Below are 8,303 nucleotides of genomic sequence, written 5' to 3'. Positions count from 1 at the left end.
CCCCCCTGATTGAACTTCACTAAGTTCCCATTGTCGTGAGTCGTCAATTTTGTTGTCGTTGTTTTTGCTCCCTGAGTTTCTGCCCGATGAAATTGTTGTCTCCGCCCGATTAGCGATTGCTGCGAAACCTGCAATGCAGCTTCCCCAAAGCAGCTGCTATCCAATCCCGTACCATTACCTCCAATTTCCTACCTGTACTTTTACCAGAATGACAATCAGTGGCGCTAACAGAATTCCCGCTTGTATCCAAATCAGTACCTACTACTGTTCCAGCATCTGGTCTTGTCCCTGTACCTTTACCATCAAATAATAAAGCGCTACCACTATTCATACCTTTATCAATACCAATACCAACCATTGCAGAATTACCTGCCCTTGTACCAAAACCTTCCCGGGTTTCCTTATGTGTTTCCATTGAGTTTTTTCGATTAGTCTCCCTGCCGAAACCTACCCTTGTACCAACACCTGTTCTTGAACCATAACCTTCCAGGTCGTCATTGCTTTTTTCTCTCATTCCTAACCTCCCAATACCATCCCGGTGACAAACCGTCTGCAATCTTAGGTTTGTACCATTACCAAACCGGGTATCAATATCGTTTCCCTTGAGTTTTTCCGTAATTTCAGTATCAAAACCTACCCCTGTACCAACACCTGTTTTTGTACCATAACCTTCCTTGGAATCATCGCTTTTTTCTGTCCGCAAACTTAACATTGTGCCAATATCATCCCGAGTATTAACACCTCCTGCAGCAGATGTTGCTTATGCTACGTTTTCAACTCCAGTTTGAAAATCCAGCCTGTGATGCGTTCTGCAGTTTTTGACAAATCTTTTGATGTAGCCTAAGATCCTGACAACTTTCGAAAGCCGTGAAAACGTGGTCAACAGATCTAAGACTCTGTTCTCTTTTTCCTCTGTCACCATTGGAACAGATCCGTTGTCTCCAATTGTTCTGGTTTCTTGTTGTGTTGTCTCCGCTGGGATTGATACTGCTCTCTGCCAGTTATCTGATCACTGTGAGAGCCATGTTGGTCCATTCTACCGAAGTTCATGTATGATAGAGCTTATGATGGAATTCACCGAGAAGCACAATCAGCGGGGTTGTCTTTCGTCGGCACAAATTTTTATTTCTCGGCGGGTGGAATTTCTTGAATTTTTGCTACTCGATTAGCAACGAAAGTCTTCCACTTGCTGGGAAATTCTTGTAACCACGCAAGTGTAACCTGAGAGTCGGTCCAAGCGAAAACAGTTGGTATGATAAACCGCTTATCGCTGATCAACTGCTTGTAGTGTGACTGATATCGTTTGATATCACGAGATCTTGTCCATCCACATGAGTTGTTTGAATGATTTCAGTTAAATCGCCGTAAGCGAAGGTCATCCCAGGTGGTCACAGATTCTCGTGACTTCTGAGAGTGTTTGTCGTTTGGTCGCCAAAGTCTGTTCGTTTAATTTAACTGCAAAACTAAAGTGATCTGGCACTGGGTTCTATTTGATTCCAAGTGTTTTGATGACATATTCATCACTTTTGGTTATCATTTCGTCTGCTGCTTCTCGATAGTGCACTGGGAGTCATTCTACTAGCTTTGTGTTGTTTGTGTCCATTTGGGACTTTCGAATCGAGCTATACCAAGTGATGAATCCGTCCTGTAGTTGAATTGCTGATTCAGTATCTGAAGATCCTGATAGAAGGTCGTCTACGTACATTTCGTTGAGTGTTGCTATCCTAATTGAGTCAACATCACTTTCTTCAGCAAGCACTCGAAGAGGTCTTATCGAATGAAGTGCTGAAAAAGCAATTCCTTATGTATTTCTGGTCATTTGGTAGTGTCTAACCTGTCGAATTTGGATGTTTCCACAAGATTCGATGATAGTCTCTATCTTCTTCTTCCAACACCACCTGGCGGTTAAATTTCGCAATGACGGCTGAAAATGCTACCTGATGCATTCGAAAGCGAATCAGAGTGCTGAAGAGGTCTTTCCGAGCTGCAGGTCCAACCATCAGTTTGTCGTTGTGTGATGTTCCAGATGTCGTCTTTGCTGATGCGTCGAAAACATTTCGAATTTTTTTTGTCGTGCCTAAATCTTTAAAAAAGCAAGGATGTGGCATGTAGAAAAAGTTATAGTGCGGTCGCACCAACTCTTTGTCTGGAGCTTCCTCCATAGGGCCAAGGTTAATAAACTCGTTGATGAAGTTATTATACTTCTTGTAGAGCTCAGGGTTCCTTTCCAAGCGAAAGAGTAAGCTATGTAGTCGTCTGCGAGCCTGCTGTAGTGAGTCTCCAAGTAGTCCAAATTCTTCTTCGAATGACAGTTTTACCACAAACCGTCCAACTGGCCAGCGTTTAGTTGTTGCTTTGAAGTGATCCTGACATTAAAGCTCCTCTGGTGTCCACGGTTTTCTTTCTGGAGCTTCCTCAATTTCCAAAAATCATTGTAAATTTATGTTGCTTTCGTCGCTGACAAGTTACTTCTGTTGTAGTGAAGTAAGTCCGTGTTGTTGCTGTTTTGTTGCCCAATTACAAGCCAGCCAAAAACTGAGAGTCGATATTAAATTGAACCTGTCTGTTCTTTGATTCTATTTTTTCCAATCATCAGATCTTCGTAGTGTGCTGCTCCAATGATCATGTCAATTTTCTGTGGATCGTTGAATCCGGGATCAGCCAATTGTAATTCCTCCACTGTTGTCCAATTGTCGATGTTGAATTGTCTCGAAGGCAAATTAGTGGTTAGCTTCTGAAGAATTGATGCTGCTTTTGAAATTGGTGCATTGTCTGAGGGCCGGATGAGTACATGAACTTGCCCTTGTTGTCGCAAACTTCCTTTCCTCCAACTCGGCAAATCCTTGTTGTCCACTTCTGTCTGCGTATGAAGAAGAGTGATCAACATTCTTTGCATCGAGATCCAAAATAATCCTTACTTCTATGACCAGGTCGAAAACAATTGAAGTACAGCTGTTTCATTTTGATCAGTTGAGAACTGTCTTTAATTGACAAGTTTTTGAAGATGTCGCATCTAAAGATTCCATGGTTTCCACAACATTCGCGTTCGTCCTTGTCTGATGTAGCTCGATTTGTCTGAAGCGTCTTTGGTGTCATGTTACTTCCTTTCCTGTCGAGCTGTTGATTACCAATCAATGTTTATCGCGAAGATGATGTTTCAAGAGCTTGGCATCTTTCATCGACAAACTTCCTCAGCTGATCGTAATGCTGAGGTTCTCGTCCTGGTGTAGAAAATTCCGTGTTTCAATGGGAAGTCGTTCCGTCAGAAGGTAAAGAAAAAAATTATCCTGTTGATCCACTGGTTAACCATGGTTCAGCAAAGGGAGTCAGTGTTCCTCTGTGGTTTCCATGAGAATTCGTAGATCTTTGGAGTTTTCTGTTGACAACGAACGCTGCTTGAAGATTTCGTGCAAATGTGATTGCAAAATCAAACGTTTGTTGTCGTATCGGTTCTCCAGAATGTCAATGGCGATGTCAAAATTGTCTATCGTAACCGTTATGGAATGTAGTAGTTTGTCCGCGTCTTCAGTCAGAGTAGATCTCAAGTGCTGTAGATTTTGGCTCGTCGTCAGTCTCGTGTTGTCAATCACAGCTCCTTTGAACAAGTCGAAGACCGATTTCCTTTCCAAGTATCCTACGGAGAAAACAGGCAAACTTAATTTTGGTAAGTTGACATTCACATCTGTGGTTCGACTGTCACTTGTACAAACTCGTGTCGGTCTTTGAAGCCTTTGAAGAAACTGTTGAATTTGATGAACTTACTGTTCATATTTGTCGTCCGAATCTTCTGCTTCTTGGATCTCATCGTCTAATGGCTGGTCATCTGTGATCAGATCCTGTACCTTCCTGTTGAAGTTTGAGAGCTGGTCCTGTTTCTTGAGGATGTTGAGTTCCAGTTGCTCAAGTCTTGCTACTCCTGTTCATCAAGAGTTCCGCGATTTTGAATGATCGTGTATGCTTCATTGTAGTATCTAGTTACTACGCGTCGATGAGATGCTCTAGAGCGTTTGAATAGCTCCAAATTTTCTGTCATGACAATGTGGCTGTGGATGTTTCACTCGTGGTTTTGCTATTTCTATTCGTCAATGGGATCGTTGAAAATTTTGATTGTTGAAGTTTTCGTTCTGTGGGGGAGCCGAAATGACAAATTTGTGGTGAAATGCCAGATGAAGCAGTTAGTCGTTGATGCCGACTGTTTCCAACCCGAGAAGTATTTCAGTGGGAGATACTCCCCGTAAAAAAAAAACAAAAACAAAAATCCGCACAGGGATAGAAACTAGCCCAGAATGCCAAAAAGTTACTAAAAAATGAAGAAAGCGTAGCATCGCGCAGAATCACTGAAGTAAAACGACAGTTTATCGGTTGTACTTCAGTAATTTTCAAAAACAAAATCTAGTACAGATTGTTCGGGGGTCTACCAGTGGTTAATAAACCTTCAATTTCTCTGAAATCTAAGCGAAGTTGAATGTGGGGGTCCTAAGTTGTCCAGATACCTGACCGCCGACTAACTAATATCCTAAAATTTTAGTGAAATTCACTGTAGTCCTATCAAATTTAGCCAGTGGACCAGTTTATGTTGATAGTTTCCGATTCTATTTTTAAGTCTTAGATTCCTCACCAAATTAAAATAAATTCCTAGTTTATCAACATGTAAACGCGAGAAAATCAAACTGTTCAGAATTGAGTAAAATGGTTTTCTGTTTTAGTTTCACAAACTTTGTTAAAGGCAATAGTTGCACGGTTACAGTTGCCCGCATAGTTACAGTTTGCCCGGCTACAGTGCCTTGTAGAGATAAGTCACAACACCAATCTTTGGTCATCAGCATTTTTATCTTACACTAGAAAAAGTCATAAGCTATCATGTCAGTCGTCTAAGTTTGGTAGTTAGGTCTGAGTGTCCATAAGGAGCCATTTTTGCAAAATTAGTTGGAAATTCTCTTCCTCTTTTCCCCGAAGACCGATTTTTTTACTGACCATATTTGAAGTTTTGCGACTGAACAGTGCTAGAAAATAATGACTTCATTCATGCTGAATCAAGCTAGTGGAAATGGTAGGCGAATATCCGAAAGTCGAACCTTTCAACAGTGTCTTTTAGAGTTTTAAAGTTTGAAAGGCAAGGAACTGGAAAAGTGCATGAATGAATTTGTTATTAAAAATGTCTCGATAAGTTTAAAGATAAAAAAAATATAAACAACTGGTAAACAGTTAGGCTCTTTTCACCCTCGCCTCACATAAGCATCAATTTTATGGTGTAACGAGTTTTTTTCACAAAGGTTGTATATAAAACCGCAAATATTTTTGTCGCGGCAAATATCCGTCTGCATGCCTATTTTTACTTTTGCAACAATCAGTCAATGTGGATAAAATTATTCAATAAAAAATCGGAGGTGGAGGGGGGGAGGAGAGAAGGGGGAACAAAAGGCAACAGTTTTAAAGAAAAATAAGAATAATTAAGATGAACTAAGCCAGTTGTCTGATCACTGTGAGAGCCATGTTGGTCCATTCTACCAAAGTTCATGATATGATAGAGCTGATGATAGAAGTCATCGAGAAGCACAATCAGCGGGGTTGTCTTTCGTCGGCACAAATTTTTATTTCTCGGCGGGTGGAATTTCTTGAATTTTTGCTACTCGATTAGCAACGAAAGTCTTCCACTTGCTGGGAAATTCTACAAATCGTCCAACTGGCCAGCGTTTAGTTGTTGCTTTGAAGTGATCCTTACATTAAAGCTCCTCTGGTGTCCACGGTTTTCTTTCTGGAGCTTCCTCGATTTCCAAAAAACATTGTAAATTTGTGTTGCTTTCGTCGCTGACAAGTTACTTCTGTTGTAGTGAAGTAAGTCCGTGTTGTTGCTGTTTTGTTGCCCAATTACAAGCCAGCCAAAAACTGAGAGTCGATTTTAAATTGAACCTGTCTGTTCTTTGATTCTATTGTTTCCAATCATCAGATCTTCGTAGTGTGCTGCTCCAATGATCATGTCAATTTTCTGTGGATCGTTGAATCCGGGATCAGCCAATTGTAATTCCTCCACTGTTGTCCAATTGTCGATGTTGAATTGTCTCGAAGGCAAATAGTTGGTTAGCTTCTGAAGAATTGATGCTGCTTTTGAAATTGGTGCATTGTCTGAGGGCCGGATGAGTAGATGAACTTGCCCTTGTTGTCGCAAACTTCCTTGCCTCCAACTCGGCAAATCCTTGTTGTCCGCTTCTGTCTGCGTAGGAAGAAGAGTGATCCACATTCTTTGCATCGAGATCCAAAATAATCCTTATTTCTATGACCAGGTCGAAAACAATGAAAGTACAGCTGATTCATTTTGATCAGTTGAGAACTGTCTTTAATTGACAGGTTTTTGAAGATGTCGCATCTAAAGATTCGATGGTTTCCACAACATTCGCGTTCGTCCTTGTCTGATGTAGCTCGATTTGTCTGAAGCGTCTTTGGTGTCATGTTACTTCCTTTCCTGTCGAGCTGTTGATTACCAATCAATGTTTATCGCGAAGATGATGTTTCAAGAGCGTGGCATCTTTCATCGACAAACTTCCTCAGCTGATCGTAATGCTGAGGTTCTCGTCCTGGTGTAGAAAACTCCGTGTTTCAATGGGAAGTCGTTCCGTGAGAAGGTAAAGAAAAAAATTATCCTGTTGATGGACTGGTTAACCATGGTTCAGCAAAGGGAGTCAGTGTTCCTCTGTGGTTTCCATGAGAATTCGTAGATCTTTGGAGTTTTCTGTTGACAACGAATGCTGCTTGAAGATTTCGTGCAAATGTGATTGCAAAATCAAACGTTTGTTGTCGTATCGGTTCTCCAGAATGTCAATGGCGATGTCAAAATTGTCTATCGTAATCGTTATGGAATGTAGTAGTTTGTCCGCGTCTTCAGTCAGAGTAGATTTCAAGTGCTGTAGATTTTGGCTCTTCGTCAGTCTCGTGTTGTCAATCGCAGCTCCTTTGAACAAGTCGAAGACCGATTTCCTTTCCAAGTATCCTACGGAGAAAACAGGCAAACTTAATTTTGGTAAGTTGACATTCACATCTGTGGTTCGACTGTCACTTGTAAAAACTCGTGTCGGTCTTTGGAGCCTTTGAAGAAACTGTTGATTTTGATGAAATTACTGTTCATATTTGTCGTCCAAATCTTCTGCTTCTTGGATCTCATCGTCTAATGGCTGGTCATCTGTGATCAGATCCTGTACCTTCCTGTTGAAGTTTGAGAGTTGGTCCTGTTTCTTGCGGATGTTGAGTTCCAGTTGCTCAAGTCTTGCTACTCCTGTTCATCAAGAGTTCCGCGATTTTGAATGATCGTGTATGCTTCATTGTAGTATCTGGTTACTACGCGTCGATGAGATGCTCTAGAGCGTTTGAATTGCTCCAAATTTTCTGTCATGACAATGTGGCTGTGGATGTTTCACTCGTGGTTTTGCTATTTCTATTCGTCAATGGGATCGTTGAAAATTTTGATTGTTGAAGTTTTCGTTCTGTGGGGGAGCCGAAATGACAAATCTGTGGTGAAATGCCAGATGAAGCAGTTAGTCGTTGATGCCGACTGTTTCCAACCCGAGAAGTATTTCAGTGGGAGATACTCCCCGTAAAAAAAAAGCAAGAACAAAAATCCGCACGGGGATAGAAACTAGCCCAGAATGCCAAAAAGTTACTAAAAAATGAAGAAAGCGTAGCATCGCGCAGAATCACTGAAGTAAAACGACAATTTATCGGTTGTACTTCAGTAATTTTCAAAAAAAATCTAGTACAGATTGTTCGGACAACTTCCGGGGTCTACCAGTGGTTAATCAACCTTCCATTTCTCTGAAGTCTCAGCGACGTTGAATGTGGGGGGACTAAGTTGTCCAGATGCCTGACCGCCGACTAACTACTATCCTAAAATTTTAGTAAAAATCACTGTAGTCCTATCAAATTTAGCCAGTGGACCAGTTTATGTTGATATATTCCGATTCTATTCCTAAGTCTTAGATTCCTCACCAAATTAGAATAAATTCCTAGTTTATCAACATGTAAACGTGAGAAAATCAAACTGTTCAGAATTGAGTAAAATGGTTTTCTGTTTTAGTTTCACAAACTTTGTTAAAGGCAATAGTTGCACGGTTACAGTTGCCCGCATGGTTACAGTTTGCCCGGCTACAGTGCCTTGTAGAGATAAGTCACAACACCAATCTTTGGTCAGCAGCATTTTTATCTTACACTAGAAAAAGTCAAAAGCTATCATATCAGTCGTCTAAATTTGGTAGTTAGGTCTGAGTGTCCATAAGGAGCCATTTTTGCAAAATTAGTTGGAAATTCTCATCCCC

Source organism: Symsagittifera roscoffensis, chromosome 7, assembly GCF_963678635.1.
Source record: "Symsagittifera roscoffensis chromosome 7, txSymRosc1.1, whole genome shotgun sequence".
In the NCBI taxonomy this organism is placed as follows: domain Eukaryota; kingdom Metazoa; phylum Xenacoelomorpha; order Acoela; family Convolutidae; genus Symsagittifera; species Symsagittifera roscoffensis.
This window is presented reverse-complemented; position numbering follows the sequence as displayed.